Source organism: Glycine soja, chromosome 20 (assembly GCF_004193775.1).
Source record: "Glycine soja cultivar W05 chromosome 20, ASM419377v2, whole genome shotgun sequence".
NCBI classification, from domain to species: Eukaryota; Viridiplantae; Streptophyta; class Magnoliopsida; order Fabales; family Fabaceae; genus Glycine; species Glycine soja.
The window spans coordinates 35040824-35062210 of record NC_041021.1 but is presented as its reverse complement, the minus strand read 5'-3'; the positions used below and the strand labels follow the sequence as shown (position 1 = coordinate 35062210).

At 32.0% G+C, this 21387-nt stretch overlaps 1 pseudogene; it reads left to right on the top strand.

Moving 5' to 3' along the window:
* The first annotated feature begins 1377 nt into the window (after window positions 1-1377).
* Window positions 1378-20071, top strand: LOC114402038 (annotated as a pseudogene).
* Window positions 20072-21387: the final 1316 nt, after the last annotated feature.

The following is a 21387-nucleotide window of genomic DNA, read 5'->3' as shown; positions in this document are numbered from 1 at the left end:
AATTGTTGAAACATTGACGTTCTTTTCCTGTACTGTCCATATTTAACATTTTGTCAGGGTGGACATATCTTATAGATTCCTAATGGTGGAAGCAGGAATTAACTTTTGGTTGTTTAGATATCTTTTGTGTTAGATTGTCCAATTTGAATTATATTTTTTTATCAGTTCCCAACCCGATTACAAAATCATTATTAACAGACTGTGGTTTATTTCAGCATGACCATAACTGATATTAATTAAGAAAATTAAATCAGGACAATGAATTATTACACCCTTTTTCCTTTAAAGAAAATATCTTTTCCGTGATACGGTAGCTTCTTGCTTCCAGTTCTCCATAATCTCTTGCTTAAAACTCTATATATGTGTTAACTTAGCATTGGAACCTGTTGTGCGCTTGCAGTGTGGAGCCAAAAGTTGTTTTCCCAAGCTTAATTTCATGTGTTGATATTATCCAATTTAAATTGTATTCTCAATCATCTGTAAAATCAAATATGATGCACTTCTGGGTCTAACACAAATAGCATTAATCGCTCATTCGAACAATGGCACCTGATACGATAAAACCAGAATAAATATGATACACTTTTTTTTTATCATAATGTCAAATTAATCAAGGGGATTTTTTTTGGAGTTCACCAAAATTCATTCTCCCTACTTCTGCACACAAAAGATCTTTGATATTAGATTTTGTGCAAATGTCAGCAAGCCATGGCTCTACATACAACTATTATCATTCCTGTATCTCCAATTTTTGTAGCTATCAATGTTGAACCATACACTTAGCCCCTCAGCTAGCCATTTCTATTATTTTCAAGATTTGTTTCATTCTTTTTAATTAATTTGTATCTTGGTAAAGTACAACAATTGCCATTAAGAACGTGAAAATTTTCAATATAGAAACAAGTCTGATTCAACAATAAACACAATCTTAATTGCTCAAATTTATGAAAAGTTGTTTTGGTTTGGGATTGCCTTAACCTGTTTGTGCCCTGTTTTGTTCTGCATCGTTCGAAGAAAAAAAAACATACATCAAGCTGAATGATATATGCTATAAATGTGATTACAAAAAATCCACTACATCTTTCATATTAGCTTTCCCATCAGTCTCACCAACCGATGCTTCTACATGCAAGTGTCATCATTCCTATATGCAGATTTTCCCAGCTGTCAATGTTGAACTATAGTTCTTGGCCTTCAGCTGTCCATTTCTCTTATTTTCAGAATGTCTCACATGCATTCCAGATTTAGTTTAGTATTTCTTAGTTGATCTCAATCCCCATTTTCTCATTAATTTATAACTTAACCAAGTCAACAATTGCCATTAACATCACGGAAAAGTACCAATTCAAGGACAAGTTTATTTCAGCAAAAGCCAGAATGAACAGAAAACGTATCATAGATAAAAAACGACAACCTCAGGCTCAGGCCCCTCCACAGCCAATTATGGACTCTACTTCACAATCTAGGAATTATCACAGTAAGAAACTATACGAACCATCTTGCATGTAAAATATATTGCTTTCAATTAATTGATTCCATTTAACTTTGATTTATGTCTATTTATAAGCAATTGAATCTGATTCATCAGAGGATCTAAGTTATGAATCAACACAAGGTACCATGTAAACAAACTCCTTTATTCAACATTTTTTCATCCATGAAATCTAATAACCATATGTAATTGTAATTCTTGAAGGATCCGATTTAAATTTTTCCGCTGGAAATGAAGATTGCCAATCCTCTCCCAATGACTCTGCAATTAACACTGAAGGTGAGAATTATAATTCTGACTCATTGACAACCATATCAGTTGAGATATTTTTTTATCCATCTTATCAATTGTTACCATCATCCTTGCATATGTCATTAAACAATTTCAGGCTATTCTGATCTTGATGACCAACTAATGCAATGTAGACACTGTAATGCAAAAATGTGGTATAATGAAATAATATCAAAACATAAAAATAGTAGAAGCCTGAGGTTCAACTTATGTTGTGGAGACGGCAAAGTTGAACTTCCATTATTACAAAATCCACCCTAATATCTCCATTTCTCTTTGATCATAATTCAGGTGATGGTAGAAATTATCAACAAAACATACACACATATAACATGATGTTTGCATTTACTTTTGCTGGTATTAAGCTAGACAAATCAATTAATCATTCAAGAGGACCTCCTACAATTATAATTCAGGGTCAACCATGTCATCGCATAGGCAGTTTATTACCAATGTCTGGAAAAGAATCCAAATTTGCACAATTATATATCTTTGACACAGATAATGAAGTACAAAATAGAATTAATGTCATCAGGTACTGATTCTTTCATTTCTATAATTATAAAAATCATACATTCATGACAGATTTTCTTTCAATTACATATCAGTTCTAACATTACTTTTTTCAGCTAGCATGATGGAATTCAACCACAAATTGTTTCAAGTTTAGCTGAAATGCTGGATGAACACAATGCACATGCTAAAAGTTTTAGGATGGCTAGAGATAGATTGGCAAATAGTGATGTGGATAATGTCAGATTAAGATTGATATCTACTTGTGAAAAGGATGGTCATACATACAATGTTCCAACTGTTTTAGAAGTTGTTGCACTTATTGTAGGTGATTTTAATCCCAACTCAAGAAGAGATATTATTGTTGAGACTCAAAATGGACAGTTACAAAGAATACATGAATTGCACTCTAGCTATCTAGACCTACAATTCCCTCTGCTTTTCCTTTATGGTGAAGATGGATATAGGCCTAACATACTTCACCATGCAACACCAGACAACAAAAAAAAGAAAGAGAAATCGTCTCACTATGAGAGAATGGTTTGCTTATAGACTTCAATCCAGATCAAATGAAGCTCAAACTTTATTGCATTCTAGAAGACTATTTCAACAATTCATTGTTGAAGCATATACCATAGTTGAATCAGAAATACTTAGCACATCAGGAACAACCAAAAGAAACTCAGAGTTGACAAGTATTGTAGCTTACAAAATTCACTGGATGCTGGGACAAGCCAAGGTTTAAATAAAGACAAGAGAGTAATTCTGCCTTCTACCTTTGTTGGCAGCCCCCGCTACATGGATCAGCTATATTTTGATGGTATGGCGGTATGCAGCCACGTTGGTTTCCCAAATCTTTTTATCACTTTAACATGTAATCCAAATTGGCCAGAAATCCATAGATTACTTGCTCCATTGAATTTGAAACCAGCAGAGAGACCAGACATTATCTCACGAGTTTTCAAGTTGAAATATGAAGAAATGCTTTCAAACCTAACAAAGAATCACCTACTTGGAAAAGCAGTGGCATGTAAGTTGATAGCAACTTTTTCTATTAAACTTAGAATTCAATTTATTATTTTTCACTTTTGCTCATCCTATAACATAATTGTTACATATTTATATGTTATTGTTTTCTAGCTAATACTATAATTTAACAATCACAAATATGCATACAATAGAATTCCAAAAACAAGGACTTCCTCATGTCCATTTATTGTTGTTTTTGCACCCAGACAATAAATATCCAACTTCAGATGAAATTGACCAGATTATATCAGCAGAGATACCTTCAAAGGAAGATGACCCAAAACTCTATAGATTGGTGCAAAATCATATGGTTCATGGCCCATGTGGAATTATACACTTTGAATCTCCATGTATGAAAGAAGGAAAGTGTAGCAAATTTTATCCTAAAATGTTCCAACCTCGCACTCTTTTAGATGCAAATGGTTATCCAGTATATCGTAGGAGAAATGATGGTCGTACAATTTCAAATAATGGTGTTATCATTGATAATAGACACATCGTACCTTATAATCCGAAGTTACTGAAAAAATACCAAACGCATGTCAATATTGAATGGTGTAATCAAAGTACTTCAATCAAATATTTATTCAAGTACATAAATAAAGGGTATGACAGAGTTACTGCTGTTATGCTTTATGATGGCAATGATGAAATCCAGAATGCTACCAACCAGAAAGATGAGATTAAAGAATATATAGACTGCAAGTAGCATTAATTTAACATATGTAATTAATGTGCCCATTATTGTTTTACTAAATTAATGTATATGCCAGATACATTTCTCCTTGTGAAGCTGCTTGGAGAATTTTTGGTTTTCCAATACATGCTAGGAAGCCTGCTGTTGAAAGATTATATTTCCATCTTCCAGGCCAACACTAGACATGGCAATGGGGCGGGGCGGGGACGGGTATTGTCTCCCAAATCCCCGACCCTGACTTTTCAACATGTCCCCAAACCCGTACCCGATACCTGACAGGTTTTAAATTATTATCCCATCCCCGTATCCATCGGGTATCGAGTATCTCCGACCCCAACCCGTACCCGATTCAAATTAAAAAAAAATTAAAAAATATTAAAAATTTGATTTTAGAAAAAAAAAATTGATTGTTAAATATTTATTTTCAACTACTTATATATCATTAAATTTATTATAGTGTATGTGTCTACAAAATTCGTTAAGAAATGAATATTAAATTATGTAAAAATTCTAAAATAAAATTAACTAGTAATAAATAAAATTAAGACTAACACATTTGTCTAGCGTGATTCCATAATTTTTTAAGGTAAATAAAATACGTTAAATATGAAACAACATAATTCAAATGTTCATTAGTTCAAATTACACCAAATGAGAAATAAATAGAAAATGAAAACAATGTCCATCATCAAAATCACCACTAACTTCTCCAAAGATGTCATCAACATTTTTTCTTCAACGCTCAACCTGGCATTTATAAAATCAAACATCATATTTTAGATGTTTCAAATCTTAAAATCATACATCGCATTAGTAAATAAATATAGTTATTACTTTACAGATCAACAATAATGTCTACTAATCTTGCAAGCATTGAGTGATGCTACTGATCGAAGATCCACCTATATTTTACAAAATTTGAAAAATTAGATATGTATAATGATATTAAAAAAAATTTAGAACAACTAAAAGTGAATATACCTTCATCATCGAATTCAATCTCATCAGTAAAAGTTGATTCTTCAATTGATCTAGAACCTATAAATAATAATTATAAAATAATAAATAACAAGTTATAAGTTTTAAAAATATAAGCAATTCATAAAGTATCACATAAGCATTCAGAATTTTACCTGCATTCTCTGAATTCCATAACCAACTTTTAGAATACATCAAAGCTTCTAGAGTAGTATAATGAAGTCGGCTATGATGAGGAGTTAATATCTGACCTCCAATACTAAATGCCGATTCAAAAGCTACAGTGGAGATCGGAATAGCTAACACATCCCTTGCAATTGCTTGTAGTGTTGGATACATTAGCTCGTTCAATTTCCACCACATTAAGATATCAAAATCTGAATTTCTTGGTAAAACTTCATCCTCTAAGTAATGATCCAACTTCGTTTTCATAGTTGAGGTTCTTGCCCTTTTCTTTCTTTCAATGTATCTATCATAATCACACAATTTACTCTTTCCATCACTAACCACATCTAGTGATTCAAAAGAACTAGTAGAATCTGGATGCTTTTTGGCTTGATATTCCGAAATAAAATCATAACACAAGTTTCGGATCCTATTAACTTGTGAAAAATAATCCATGGGATAAATTGATTCAAAGTAAAACTCAAGCAACTCCATTTTGTATCTTGGATCTAAAACAGTAGCAACTCCCATGATCACATGAATAACACTCCAATAAGAATCAAATTTTTGTAACATCTTTTCTGCTATTTTTTGAATCACTTCATTAGGGGAATTGACCCATTCAAATAAAGTCATCTTGATCTCACAAATTTGAGGAAAATAAATGTTGGCAGTTGGATATTTTGTACCAGAAATCATTTTTGTAATATCATTAAATATGGTCAACCTCTTACACACTTCCTTTGCAAATTCCCATTGTGAATCACTTGGAAAGCAAGAGTATTGAGTTTCACACTGCTTTAATCGAGAAACGCATCCTTATATGATATTGCAACATCAAGCATCTTGTAAGTTGAATTCCATCTAGTTGGACAATCTAAACTCAACTTTTTGGTGCAAGGGTTCGCAATTGTTTAGCAGTTTCTTGAAATTTTTCCAGCCTTTTAGGTGTTGCAATCCAATATGCTACACTATCTCGAATTTTTTCCACTCCATCCTTCACAACTCCTAAACCTTCTTTTACTATCAAATTTAAGATATGTGCACAACAACGCATGTGAAGAAACACTCCTTCCTTAATTAAAGTGCCTAATTGCAACTTATCCTTAATTTTTTCAATCATGCAATCATTTGTACTACAATTATCCAAAGTGATAGCGGACAATTTTGTATCAATGTTCCAATCCAGCAAACACTCAACTAGTGCATTGCAAAGTCTTTCACTTGTGTGAGGTGAAGGAACATAAATGAACCTAGCATATAATATAACAATAAATAACTTAATCACACTATCACAGAAAAAGATCTAACACAATATATCAACACAAAAATATATGAAAAATATCCAACACAATATATCGGGAAGCTATAAAATTAAGGATGTTGCTAATACCTCAAAATGCGACTTTGCAAAGTCCATGAGCTATCAATGTAATGAGCTGTGACAGCCATATACCCTTTCTTTTGGTTGCTTGCAGTCCACATATCCAATGTAATTGCCACCCTTCCTTCATTTGTATCCAACAACTTCGTAACAATTGATTTTTCAAAGTCATAAACATTAAATATCTCTTTCTTTATAGTGTTTCGTGAAGGATATTGAAATTGTGGTTGGAGTGTAGCTAAAAATCTTCTAAACCCAACATGATTCACTATTGAAAGTGGATATTCATGCATGATAATAGCACATGCAAGCTCCTTCCTTGCATTTTCTTCATTATAACCTCCAGTAGTCAATTCTTGTCTACCTCGTGTAACCTTAGGAATAAGAAATGTTTGTACCTTCCCTTTGTCATGTAACCTTTTTTGAATGCATTTCTCCATATAGGCATGCAAATGCTTTGTTCCATTCTTTGATGCTCCCCCGAGAAACTTTTTGTAGTATTTACATTGGGCCTTATCTTGCCCATCAACCGTTATAATCTTATCAAAATGGTTCCACACAATACTTTTGAGCCTCCCTCCAGTTTTTGTTGATGATACACCATGGTCATCCACCTCCATGCTAGGTGGTTGTTGCATAGGTTCATTATTAGGACCTTTAGTTGTACTGGTAGAACTTTCTACTGGAGTTGGTTGGTGTGAAGACAGCGGAATAGGATAGTCTGAAGACTGTGGAGTTAGTTGGTGTGAACTAGGTTCCTCATTTTGCATATTTTATGCCATGGACTTCAACTAGTGCAGAGAATAGTACTTCAAAAAGCAATGATGGGTGACAGCTAGCTTAGAAAGAGGAAGAACAACAGTAATGATTTTAGAGAACCATGAAACATAGCATGTTAGTGTAAAAATTGGTTTCGAAGTATAACATTTTAGAGAACTGTGAAACAGCAGTAATGATTTTATAATCAAATATAACATTGTAAAAAGTATAATTATGCATCATTTAAAATAAGTAATAATAGTGTAAAAATTGTTTGACGTGTCTGTAAAACCTGACAGCATAGCAGGAGAATGCATACTAGTTTGGTATAAAAAAACGAATAGAATTGGTTTCGAAGTATTATTTTTTTCAAATAAAAAATATTTAAATAAAAATCAGTTTGATTGACTAAATTGTTTTTTAGAAATAATTTGACTAATCCAAATAATTTTATAAAATAGTATATTTTTTCTTGAAATAATTCTTAAAAAAAATTAATTCAATTTAGGTTCAATTATAATTCAATTTAGGTTCAAAGACAAAGACAAAATCCTACGCACTAGCTATGGTTACTGCAGGTATATTTGTGGTTGCTAGTTAGGTAATCCTACGCACTAGCTATGGTTACTGGAATTGAAGGCATACATGCAAGGCCCAAAGACAAAATCATGCAGCAGCTTTTATTAATTAGATTGAGACATCAAGTAGAGATCCAGCCCCTAATTAGGAATTAGGAAACCAACATCCCCAAAACATAGAGTAACTCAATTAACCAGATTGATAAAGACATATATACATAAGCATGATAACTTATAAGTTAGTGAACTGTGAAACATAGCATGTTAGTGAACATAGCAAGTTATGCCAATGTTGTGTCCATATATCTCAAGCCAGTTGACCATTTGCTAGAGAAGAAAGCAACAAAGTAGTAACACATAGAGTTATTTAGAATGAAGGAAAAAAAGAAAAAACAAAAACAGATGGGGTCAATTCGAGGTAGCTGGTACCTTTGGAGAGATGGCACAACTTCTCAAGATTTTATTTTCTATCTATCTTCTCTGTGATTGTTAGAGTCTGATGTTACACAAAAATGCATATATGAATTATAAGGAACAATTTCCACATTCAGCGGCTACTTAAAACCATTTTCCATGATACAACATAAAGCAAGAATAAAATTGCATAAAAGCAGTATAATGATAATCTAAACGAAGAAGGCGAGCGGATCTAGTTTCTGAGTTGGAAGAAGATCTTACCGAGACTTGAAACTATCAATGAGAGAAACGGCCAGCTCTAGGTTACAGCCAAACCTTAATGTGTTTAGGGTTTTGCATTTCTTCATCGGGTTCACTTTTTGGCCCAGCGGAGTGTCTTTTCAATGGACCTTGGGTCGTGCTTTTTTTTGCTGGTATGATGGTCTACCAGACAAACTTATTCCTAGGTGCACATTTTTATTTATGTTATTTTCAAGTGGCAGGGCGGGTCCGGGGTCGGGGTCGGGGCAGATACAATAATCCCATACCCGTACTCTTACCCGACCTTTGGACATCGGGAAAAACCCAAACCCGAACCCATACCCGGTCAACTCGGATATTACCCATCAAAGTCGGGACAGATTCGGGCGGGTACCCACGGGTACGGGTTTTCTTGCCATGTCTAGCTAACACAGTGTTCTTTATGAGAACCATGATGACATTGATGATGTCCTATCCAAGCCAAGCATTTCAGATTCCAAATTTTTAGCTTGGATGAATGCCAACAAATGTTTTTGAGAAGGAAGAACTCTAACTTATTCAGAATTTGTTTCAAAGTTTGTATATAATCAAAGACTAGATCATGGCACCTTAGAAAGAAAGGATACACTATTGGAAGGCTTATATGGGTCCTACCAACGACAGGAGAATTGTTTTATTTGAGGATGATGCTTATTGGCTGCAAAGGAGCAACTTCATTTGAGGATATTAGAACTGTTACAAATATTCAATACCCTACATATAGAGAAGCATGCTTTGCCATGGGGTTTTTACAAGATGACAGAGAATTCATTGAAGCAATCAAAGAGGCAAAGGACTAGGGCACAACTAATTATTTGAGGAAATTATTTGTGTTGATGCTTTTAACAGGTGTCATCAATAAACCTAAAGAAGTTTGGAACCAAACTTGGCATTGGCTAGCTAATGACATTGCATATCATTATAGCAAATCAACAATAAATACAGGTTTGTTTTGATTAATTTTTACATGAGATCGCATCAACCATAATCATAATTTGACTGATAACGTCTAATGTGTTAGAATTATATATCGATGATAATCATCTGAGTAATTTGGCATTCCTCGAGATTGAACAACTGTTGCACGTAAACCAAAAATCACTTAAAGACTATCCTTTAATGCCATATCCTGAGGATGTTGATTGCACGTCCTATCTAGGCAATAGCCTAATATTAGCATAACTAAATTACAACAATGATGAGACCAGATCATAATTTTTGCAACTTTTTTCATCCATGACAGGTGCCATACCTTTCGAATTTAAATTTAAATTGTTCTTCTTTTGCATCTAACATAAACTAATACATATTTATAGATGAACAAACATTAATTTATAACCAAATCATTGAAGTCGTCAACAAAAATCAAGGTGGCATGTTTTTCCTATATGGATTTGGAGGTACAGGAAAAACCTTCATATGGAGAACATTGGCAACTTCATTGAGAGCAAACAATCAAATTGTTATTATAGTTGCTTCCAGCGGCATAGCTTCTCTATTGTTGCCAGGTGGCAGGACTGCACATTCAAAATTCAAAATACCTGTACCCATTTTTGAAGACTCACCATGCAACATTCATCAAGGGAGTGAATTGGCTGAATTGCTAAATCAAACAAGCCTAATTATTTGGGATGAAGCACCAATGGGTCATAAATTTTTTTTTGAAGTGTTTGACCAAAGTTTAAGAGATATAATTAAAACTAAACCCAGTTCAAATCAAATATTTGGAGGTAAAGTCATCGTATTTGGTGGAGACTTCCGACAAATATTGTCAGTCATTCCAAGGGGAAGTCGCTCAGACATTGTCAACACAACAATCAATTCCTCTTATTTATGGGATTGTTGTCAGGTCTTAAGACTGACAAAAAACATGCGTTTGCAGAACAATGAACAATCACCAGATGAACAAGAAACTGCCGCATTTGCTAAGTGGATCCTAGACATTGGAGATGAAATTATTGGACATGAAAATTATGGCCATTCCACAATTGAAATCCCTGAGGACCCGTTGATAACTCAATATGATGATCCAATCCATGTCATAGTTAACTCAACATTCCCAGATTTAACACAGGATCACAATGATGCTCAATACTTCAACAACAGGGCAATATTAGCTTCAACCAACGAAACAGTCCGACAGGTCAATGATTATATACTATCATTAATCCAAGGTAATCATAGAATCACTAATCCAATTCATATTACATCTAGCTAAATTAGCCGTGCTTAATTACCAATTTTTAAATATTAATATCTATTTTATGTTTTTGTTGTTTTGGAGTGATCTTTAACTTTACAATTGCCATACTAACTACAAAAATTATCATAGGTGAACACATGGAATACCTAAGTTCTGACTCTATAGACAAATCAGAAACCAATGAAAGTTGTCATTTTCAAACAATAACTACTGAATTCCTTAATTCATTGATGACATCTGGCCTGCCAAATCATTGTATCAAGCTTAAAATAGGAACTCCTATAATGCTTTTAAGGAACTTAGACCAAACTCAAGGCCTGTGAAATGGCACTAGATTAATAATTACAAGACTAGTGAAACATGTAATTGCGGCTGAAATCATTTCTGGCAAAAATTTAGGCCATATGGTTTACATTCCAAGAATGTCCATGTCCCCTTCACAATCACCATGGCCTTTTAAACTTTTAAGAAGACAATTTCCAATCATGTTGTCTTATGCAATGACAATTAACAAATCTCAGGGACAATCACTATCCACAGTTGGACTTTATTTGCCAAAACCAGTTTTTAGCCATGGTCAATTATATGTTGCATTATCAAGGGTCAAAACAAAGAAAGGCTTAACAATTTTTATCTATGATAAAGACCAGAAAAATATGACTTCTACCACCAATGTAGTTTTCAAAGAAGTCTTCAATAATCTAGCAAGGTTAATATAATTTCTACTCTAACACAATTGTTTGTTTTTATTCCTAATAATACTTTATTTAACAATTACTCAAAAACGCTCTGATATGCAGCTAAATACAAGATCATATCAGCCACCGCCAAATGTTCTATTATAAGGTACATAATATCATCTTCTATATTAAAATCTTTCTATTGCAATTTATACTACTGGATTCAATTTATAAATTGCATCTATTTTGCTTGATTTTAAAATTATTATTATTATTATTATTATTATTATTATTATTATTATTATTATCATTATGTCTACTGTACAGAGTATCATTTCAGACAACTCAAGGCAAAAATAGTTAAACTAAGAACACAGTTATTGGAGCCTCGAAAAGTATGATGCTATTTATACTATCTATTATTGGTTTCTACTTCCAGATTTAGTTTCTCTACTGAGCTTTTGTATTAATTTTGTAACAAACAAAGGTTTTGAAGTTTATAGGATTTATATGGAATCATTTTTCATGGGTCATGGAAGCTGCAGCAATTATTATTATTATTATTATTATTATTATTATTATTATTATTATTATTATTATTATTATTATTATCATTATCATTATCATTATTATTATTATTATTATTATTATTATTATAAACAAAGAGAACCCTTTTTATTTTTTTCCCAAAAGAAAATCGATCTATTTGTTTGTCCCAGAAATATGCAAATCCATCTTATTCTTGGTTGTATTGTGAGCTTGTGACAGACCTATTCAAGGAAAATGTCTGGAACATCCAAAATTATACCTGCTCTCCACTTTATCAAATGATATTGCACCTTATACTTCAAATAAGGTACTTTTGGCAACAAATTTATTATTATTATGTGTTGTTGATTTAACTTTAGCAACTGTGTTTATTTTTTATTTTATTAATTTACCAACTTATTACATATCCTTTTTAATGTTTATTTTTTCTCTCACACATATACAAACGCCAATGGCCTATTTTCTCAATCTACTTAATTCACTCACACATCATGATCAAGTCAAAAAGTTTGATTAGTTTCGAATTTTAATTGACATTCTAATTCATTATTTATAAATCATTGATTTATGTAGATTAAAATGTCAAAAGAGAAATGCTTATATATATGTAGTTAAACAATCAACTAATTTTGTAAAAAACTTTTGATTATTCATGAAAAAAATTTCTTCTGAAATATATATTTAGAACATGTATAATTGCTTTGCTAAGATCATTAATATTGAATATATGTTCTGCCAAATACATAATTATGATGATTTTTTGTGATAAATTTTTTCCCCTGCATTTTTATAAATATCAATATTGGTTGCAACATTCAGCAACCAAAAAAAACACTTCAACTACCTGCAACACCAGAGATACATTCATGATGATTCAGATCACTATCTACGTCCAATCTTCTGAGCCAGCATTCAATGCTCTACAATTCCCAAATTCATTCATATGCCACCAGCTACACGTTTTCACCAACCACTGCATCAATCCCACAGTTCTTCTCCAAACAGCCTTTCTTCTCCGACCATCCACTCCTCCTTCATTTCCGAAAAAACCAATACTCAAACGACTGCCAACATGAGTTCAGACTCATCCTCCACTTCAACTGGGACAACCATGAGCTCAGACTCATCATCTGTTTTAAGCAAGGCAAGTCTCAAATTATTTAGAATATATATTAAAATTCTGTTAACTATATTTTACTTTGTTTTGTTAAAATTTTAACTGAGTATGGTACTGTGATGAAACTCACCATCCGGATTCCCAAAGTTGTGCGTTTCTTTTTGCACTACATACTTAGGTTTTCTTTCTCTCCTGTTATTTTGTTCTATACATCAAACCAAAACTTCCTCGTTAGTTAATCTTTTCAATGCATGCACAGATACATTTTGACTGATTGATATTATCAACTTTGAGTTTAGAATTAAACAACAAACAACATATGAATAAGCACTGAAAATTTAGTTTTGTTATCCTTTGACTGCCAGACAACAAATAGGGAATTATTTTTTTTGTCTCTTCTGTTTATTGATATTAATCTGCAATATAGTACTATAAAATTGGTTCTAATTTGCAATATGCCACTGATGGATAGTAACTAGATAGAATATACACCTGCAAGAATCCCCAATATGAAATCCATATTCCATTAGAACTGATATAGACATATATAAATTAATTAGAGTTCCCTTTCCTTTAGCACAAAAATGAATTTAATTTTTATGTTTTTTATCACCAAATAAAAAGGCTATATTGACCAAAGGGAACAAAATTGAGTCCAGACCCAGTTCCTCCTACGTATTCTTTTTGAGGGATTTGTCCTGTTAGGTGTAGCTTATGATTTTGACAATCATGTTGCTTGACTTCCACATTTCAATCTATATTGATTTGTCATCTTAATGAATAATTGCACATTGTAATTCTAGACCAAAACTTTTTACTTGCAGCACAAATCATATGTGATAGAAGTATAACAAAACTTAATATATTGCCTCAACTGAAGTTCCTGCTTCATACCTATAATATGCACAGAGTTTTAGCAAAATCAAAAAATCGCACTATGCAAAAGTTGATACAATACTTCACCACTCTATGAATAACAGGATAGCGGAAATATTGGTTCCACTGAAGTTCCAACTTCACACTACCAGCATAAAAAAAACTACTCTCAAACCAATCACTAACTTAATTTAACCATTAACTGCTCCACCAAGTATTAGTTGCCTACGATGACTTCTGTTAGACAAGAAAATAATTGTTCCTACTCTATTTTATCATATGAGAAAAACAGACATAATGCAGCAAATTTTAAGATTGGTGCCCTGTCCCAAACCAAAACAATCCCAAAACTTTGCCATAGCTTTTCTGTTCTGATTCTTAAACCTGCATTCCAACCCAATGCCACTTCACATCTCAATCTTTAATTGCAGAATACACTTTATAAAACTTGCTAACTTAACCATGACTATCACTCTCAACATTAATTGCAGAATACACTTCATGCCACGATACATTGATTGATTTGATTATGTTGTTGTCATTGTCCACATATTTTTAAATATTCTTTCAGTACCATATTTAATCTTATTTTTTCCATTTTATCTCACTGCAGATTCAATATCCAATTAACAAAAAACCATTAATCATGCAGTTCACAGCACCATTCCACAACGATAGGATAATCTTATATGCCCACTCTTTGCTTTTTTTTGTTCTTTCATTGCTCCAGTTTCATTTTCTTTTGTTACTATGTTTTTTTGCAGAACACCATAGTGGTGCCTTCATTTTACCACCAACAATGGGCACCAGAATACCCTGACTTTGTCCATTTCAGATATGATGGAACAGCATACCAAATCAGACTAAGACAGCATCGATAAAAAATATACTTCGCTGACGGACTAAACCAGTTTAGGAAAGATTTAACAATTTATGAATCTGTCACCATTAACTTCTTGGCATGTGACAACAAATCCATATTCGACCTTCATTTCTCTCCCTCACTAGAGCACCAGACCTGCAGAAGACCATGGCTGATCTCAAGAGAGCATATTTGGACAATTGAAATCACCCAATCAATGCTTGTTGCACCCCAACCACTGGTAACCATCAAAAGTTGTTCTTTGTTCCTTATAGGAATTCCTATTTATGTATAACACTTTTTTTTCATAGAGAGACTCCCAAATTGTGCCATTACACATGTTAATGCCTGTGGCCAACACATGACGATCCTTAGAAAATTTGGACCTCCACTATGTTCTGCTCCTTAATATTGGAATTGACCACAGATACGTTGTACAACCATGGTATGAATTCCTTGCCGACAGTGATTTCTCTCACGGCGATGAGGTCTCCTTCTATTACAAACGTGATAAAATATGGGAAATTATCATCCGCCGCAAGAAAAACTGAGATGACAGTGACACTGAATAAATTTAGAATGTTAAACTGCTACTTCATGATGATAGTGTTTATCTTTTTTGCTTTTTTAAACAATTTATCTACTATGTAAATATATTATCAATGTTTAATCTATTTTGATTTGCACATTAGTTTTCATTTTATTTCTACTTTTCAAAACAAATAAACATACATGCGAAAAAAATTACAAACGATTTGTGCGTACTTACAGGTTACAAACTAGTATATTAATACAATCCTAGTTCTTTTTCTACTTGATTAACTTTCCTTAGTATCTCTTGTTGCTGTTGAACTTCTTTTATATCTCTATAGATAATAAAGAAAACTCTTATTTCTCTACATCACATCTTGAAGTGTTTTTTTTCCTAAAAAGTTATCTTTTCCTTATTTAATAAATTTAGTTGAACATATATATTGGTATGATAAGTACATAGGTCAGTGTTAAAAAAAATTAATGTATTTCTATCGATGTTACTTTATATATATATATATATATATATATATATATATATATATATATATATATATATATATATATATATACCATTAAATGAATTATGTGTGTTTGAAGTACTATATTGAAATGATTAAGCATTATGAAAATTTGTAGTCTTAATTATTTTTTCAATTTTATTAAAGATAATAACTTATTTCTAGACAAAATTATTAAATTAAAACAATTTTTTTGACAGATGTTAATACTTGTTTATTTTTTGGTCTCCTTATTGTATCTTTTTATTTGAAACTGAATCCAAAGTTCTGCCAGAAAGCAAGTAAAGCCTAACAGAAAATTATTTTCACCAAATATCGAACTTGAATATTATTAAAATGATTCAATCTTAACTTCAACACATTAACCATTTGTGTTCAATCACTTCATTATGTAAATAGAGATTTGATTCTTGGTTCATACATATAAAAAAATTATTATGAAAGATCAATCTCTTAGATGGGTCTCAGTATTTCAAGAAATTAGTCTTTGGGGATATCTCGGATTCACCAAACAAAAATGCATATGCAGCCTCAATTGTCTTATTTTTTCTACATTTTGTTAAAACCAAATTACAGCAGTACCACATGAGCTTTAATCAAATTACACATAATTTTACCTCTTTTTTATTTTCCTGACACTAATCCTCTTTTAAATTTGAAAATATTACATTAACATCCTTTTATATGTTTGAAAATATTATATTTATACCCTTCAAACCTTACACTAATACCTCTTACAATGGAGGTGAAAGTAAAGGTTAGAAAAACAGTGAATGCATATGTAATTACACGAAATCTTAGGGGAATGTTGTTGTGATTTGTTCTTTTGTTAAAATGTAAAATATTTTTAGTAATGGCATCCTTATAAACTTTTTTTTGTAGTGATTCCCTACAAACTTTCTTAACTTGGTTTTATTTTGTGCTAGAACAAAAGAAACAAAAATGATATTATCCAGGATCTGATAGCTCAGAATAATTAAGTTATTATTGTAGAAGTATCTAGAAAGAGAATGAAAAACGAGTCTCATCATATTCTATAGAAAGAAAAAAAAGTTTAAAATCACATGTTAACAAAAACTTGAAAGCTGCAGAAAATCTCCCTTCTGATAGCACTAGTGTAGTGTTTGATATGATTTTGGCAAACATAAGATGTATTTTCCGGGTAAGAAATGCATGGTTGTGTCTGCTGAAAATCTCACTGATTGGAAGAAGTTGAAATATCATCACCTGATCTGATTTGTCATTGCTTTTGAAGTTTTGTATACATTTGGTTGGGATCACATTCAGGGAAATAATTAATTTTTTTATATTAACAAAGAAAAAGTTATTCCAACTTATTATTATATAAAGGCTATAATATATTTGTAATCTTTAATATATACTTAACTTTTGTTTTTACTCCTTGATATTTAAAAAAATTTATTTTTTATCCTTTAAGATTTCTTGTTATGATAATGTGACCGTTAACTTTTTAAAAATACAAAATAGATACCGCAAATCGTCTATCGAAATATTTAACAATCACATCATCACTTAATTGACAACAAAGATCTAAAACAAAACTTTCAAAAATTAGGAAACAAACACAAAGAAAAAATTTACCAGAAAACAAATACAAAGAAAAATTTTACCAGAAAATAAACACAAAATTTAGATATATGTTACGAATTGCGAACATATTATATTTTAGCCTGATATAAATCTATCACAGTATAATTACCACGCTCCCATCCAAACCCCCACCAAATCAATGATATTGTTAGCATTTGAAGTTGACAATATAAATATTAAGTAGAACCCCTTTATTTAGCATTTGTGTAGTAATGTTGTATCCTCAGAAAACGAGTACAAATCATGATAATATAGTTGCTTGAGTGGTAACTCTCATTAGGATAATGGCAATGTTTGTCAACGTCATGACAGTGCTGAGAAGCCACTGGAGATTGATCATCCCTTATATGAATTTGGGTCAGTGGAGTATCATATTCAGGTAAAACTCTTAACTTGCTCAAAGCTTGCACAATGTGACCACTCACTTTTTGTTACATATTTATGTATAGCCTAGTTCCTTAAGCAGAATTAACACACACACAGATATATAGCTATTTCCTTCATTTCAAACAAAACATTTCTAGCCAACCAGTATTGCAGACAACTACCTCATGTCTCTTGATAGATTAATCACAGTTTAAAAAGTTCACTCTTGTCATGTGAAAAATAAATTGGTATATGACAAAAATTTTACATGAAAAGAGAGAATGTGCACAGTTGAGGTGCTTATCAAAGCATTATTTTGGTTGTGTGCAAATCTTTAGATTTGTTAAGGATTTTAAATTGAAGTTTTAACAAACATTCTCTGTAAGATTTGATTATTTGTGCTATGTTTACAGTCTCAAGCCTCTAATCCACAAGTAGCCTACTTGTCAATATCAATGTCACCTCTTTGCCATGGAGTCCTACCAAACGAACTTTCTTATTACACCATTGAAATGGTAAAGGGTCTTTGTCCTAATGTTGTGGAGATTGCAGAGCCAGCCAAAGAAGGATATCAGCTTGCTCTGAAGCTTAACCTTAATCAGATTCCTCGAAACAAAGGTTTGTTTTCCTTAACAAACAACTTGCAGCATGGTTGCCACCCTTCCACTCTACTTAATAATAATATAATGTTTGGCTATCTAGTTTTCCTTCTATTTAAGAATTAACTAGTGAATTCAAAGTAAATGTTCCTCACAATTTTTTTCATGAACTGAGCATAACTGATATTTGATACATGTTACATTTGGATTCAAGCCACATACTTCCTTTATATTTAAACATATGTCCAACAAGGAAAGCATAATTTGAATAATTTAGCAGCTACAGGAATCCTAAGAGAATCTAGTCAGCAAAGGGAGAAACAAAACTTCAGAATATCAGCATATGCTACACAAACTAAATACACAGCTTGTGACTTTCTAAATACTCAAGTATGACATAGATTATCAAACTGGAAAGAAGAATTATAATAGTCCAAGGACATTTAAATGATGAAAAAAAATCTAAAGATGTTATCAATATTCAGACAGTCCAGAAAATCAAATATAGTCTAGAAAGAAACTTCTTGGTGTGTAATCTGTGTAAAAGAAATAGAAATAAACACTGTATGCATCTTGTCAGTAAATGGACTAACAGTCTCACATAATCTAACTTGAAATTTTGAACTATCTGATGATGCCAAATTCTTGTTCTAGACTATGATAAGGTCATTATGGAGATTTCAACAATACATTCAGTAATTTTGAGTTCACAGCTAAAAGAAATATTGTGGAACGTGAATTCTGACGATGCACTTCAAGGGATGTACAAACCCATCAAACTACTCTACCATCCCAAAGACCTTTTCGTTCTCATCAGGCAGGTAATTCCTAGGTAATCAAATTTTTTAACCTGACAAGTCAAATGCCATAGAAGAAAAACAAGAAACCAAAGTATAACAAGACCTTCCATATAAAATGAACAAGAACATTGTAATATATGGAATGATATCATATCAACAATATAAGCTATATGTATTTCAACTTTCAAGTAACACCGTCATATACTTAAGAAATTCATAACCTGAATCAAATTATAGTGAGAACCACAATCACTATAAATTTGTGATGCAAGCAAACAAGTCAAGAAGTCAAGAAGAAATCTGACATATTATCTTTCATTAATTATTTCAATTTAGAACAACTTGTTGATTCTCAAAAAATGGCAGTTCAAACAGTCAACAATAACCATTCATGAAACCTCCATTCCTTCTGTATTTATTTTGCTTATAACAAGTCCTTCTAAATTTAGTTATATTTCACAAAAAGAAAAATTCAACAACCTAATAATCAAAGACAACTCATTACCAACTTTCTGGACTGTAAAAGTTATTCACATTTTAATGCTTTTCCATATTGATCAAATAATACATGGTGTATCCAGCCACAAAGAATCATAGCCGTATTCCCAATTCGTTTCAAAGAAAAGTCAGATGTTATCATTGCAACGAATTTCTTTCAGGTTGGTAGTTAAAAACACGCAACCGAGTAATTTGTTTTTCATTGAATGTGCTCTCAACTCATTTATTTACTACCCGTGACAGGAGTTTGTGGATGTGGGAAATTCAGATAAATGAGCCAAGGTACCACCTTGCAACTGGTCAGCCATTCCTCCACCAGAGTTAAGAGGAGAAGCTTTTGAGGATTTGAGTACCAATGGAGGGTTTTTCATTTTCGGTATACTATTGTCCTACAACAATTATCCCACGAACTACTTTCTTACAAGCCATAAACTAATGACACAAACACAATTTTGAACTCTAAATTCAAGCAAAAGGAAATCAACAAAAGAATTGTTGAGTAAAATGGATCCAAGGAATTTGAGACTAACAAATTTTTTTATGTTTAATAGATATCTCTTCTCGCCGTGTTGAAGGCAATAGGCTAGACAAAATTGTCTGGAATGTAGAATCTATTAAATTTTAATGCATATGTTAGCTACCATGTAAAGGTAACATCAATATTATTATTGCTTCCTAAGTTTTACTTTGTAAATCACTTGATTTCTGACGCTTCTGATTGACTTATGTACTACAGAGCACCAAAGGTTTTATTCTAAGAAGGATGAGGAAGCGTTTGGAAAGTTTTGTTGAGGTACCGACGCACCTAAATTGCAACATTAAGTTCATTATCTGAACAAGGACATTTGTAATGGCAGCTTTAAAACTTGAGACATTTGTAAAGGCATTTCCTATGTTAGAAACTATATTGTTTGCATAACAGACAGACATCCATCATAAATAGCTAAATCTAGTTAAATAAATGTTGATCCTTTTGCCTTACAGGTGTCCTGCACCAAACAAACTCAGAAGAAAATGAACAAACCAAACAATATCAAGGTATGCCTTTTGTTAACACATTTTAATATTGAAAATACAACTAACAAATTAAGGAGACAAACTAAACTTGCTTTAGAAATATTCCATAAAGGCTATACTGGTGAACTTTTGTTTATACTAGAAACCGTACTAGTATTATAGTATACACTTGGTATTTATAGATACAAAAAAATGCAATATAAAAGTACAAAATTGAGAAAGGTTTCTGACAGAAAGCCAATTGTTAATTCACAATTTATTTTCAACATGCAGCATGTAGGTACACGAAGAAACTAGTAAGATCAGCAAAATATGTCGTCCTGAAACAAAGATGGAGCACCTTTGGCAAAAAAAATGAAGATGATCCGTTTCCGACTTAAAATTCATTGATTTACACGATTTCGGCAACAATGGTTTAGGTTCCCAAAATTTTCAACAGGATATACAAAAATAGAGTAGAACTTTGTACAAATATTATTTCCTATGTAATATATGGATTTCATAAAGACACTCCAAGAAAATAAATACTTTACTAGCACTATTTTCACATGCTTAACTATAAAATTTATCTGGAC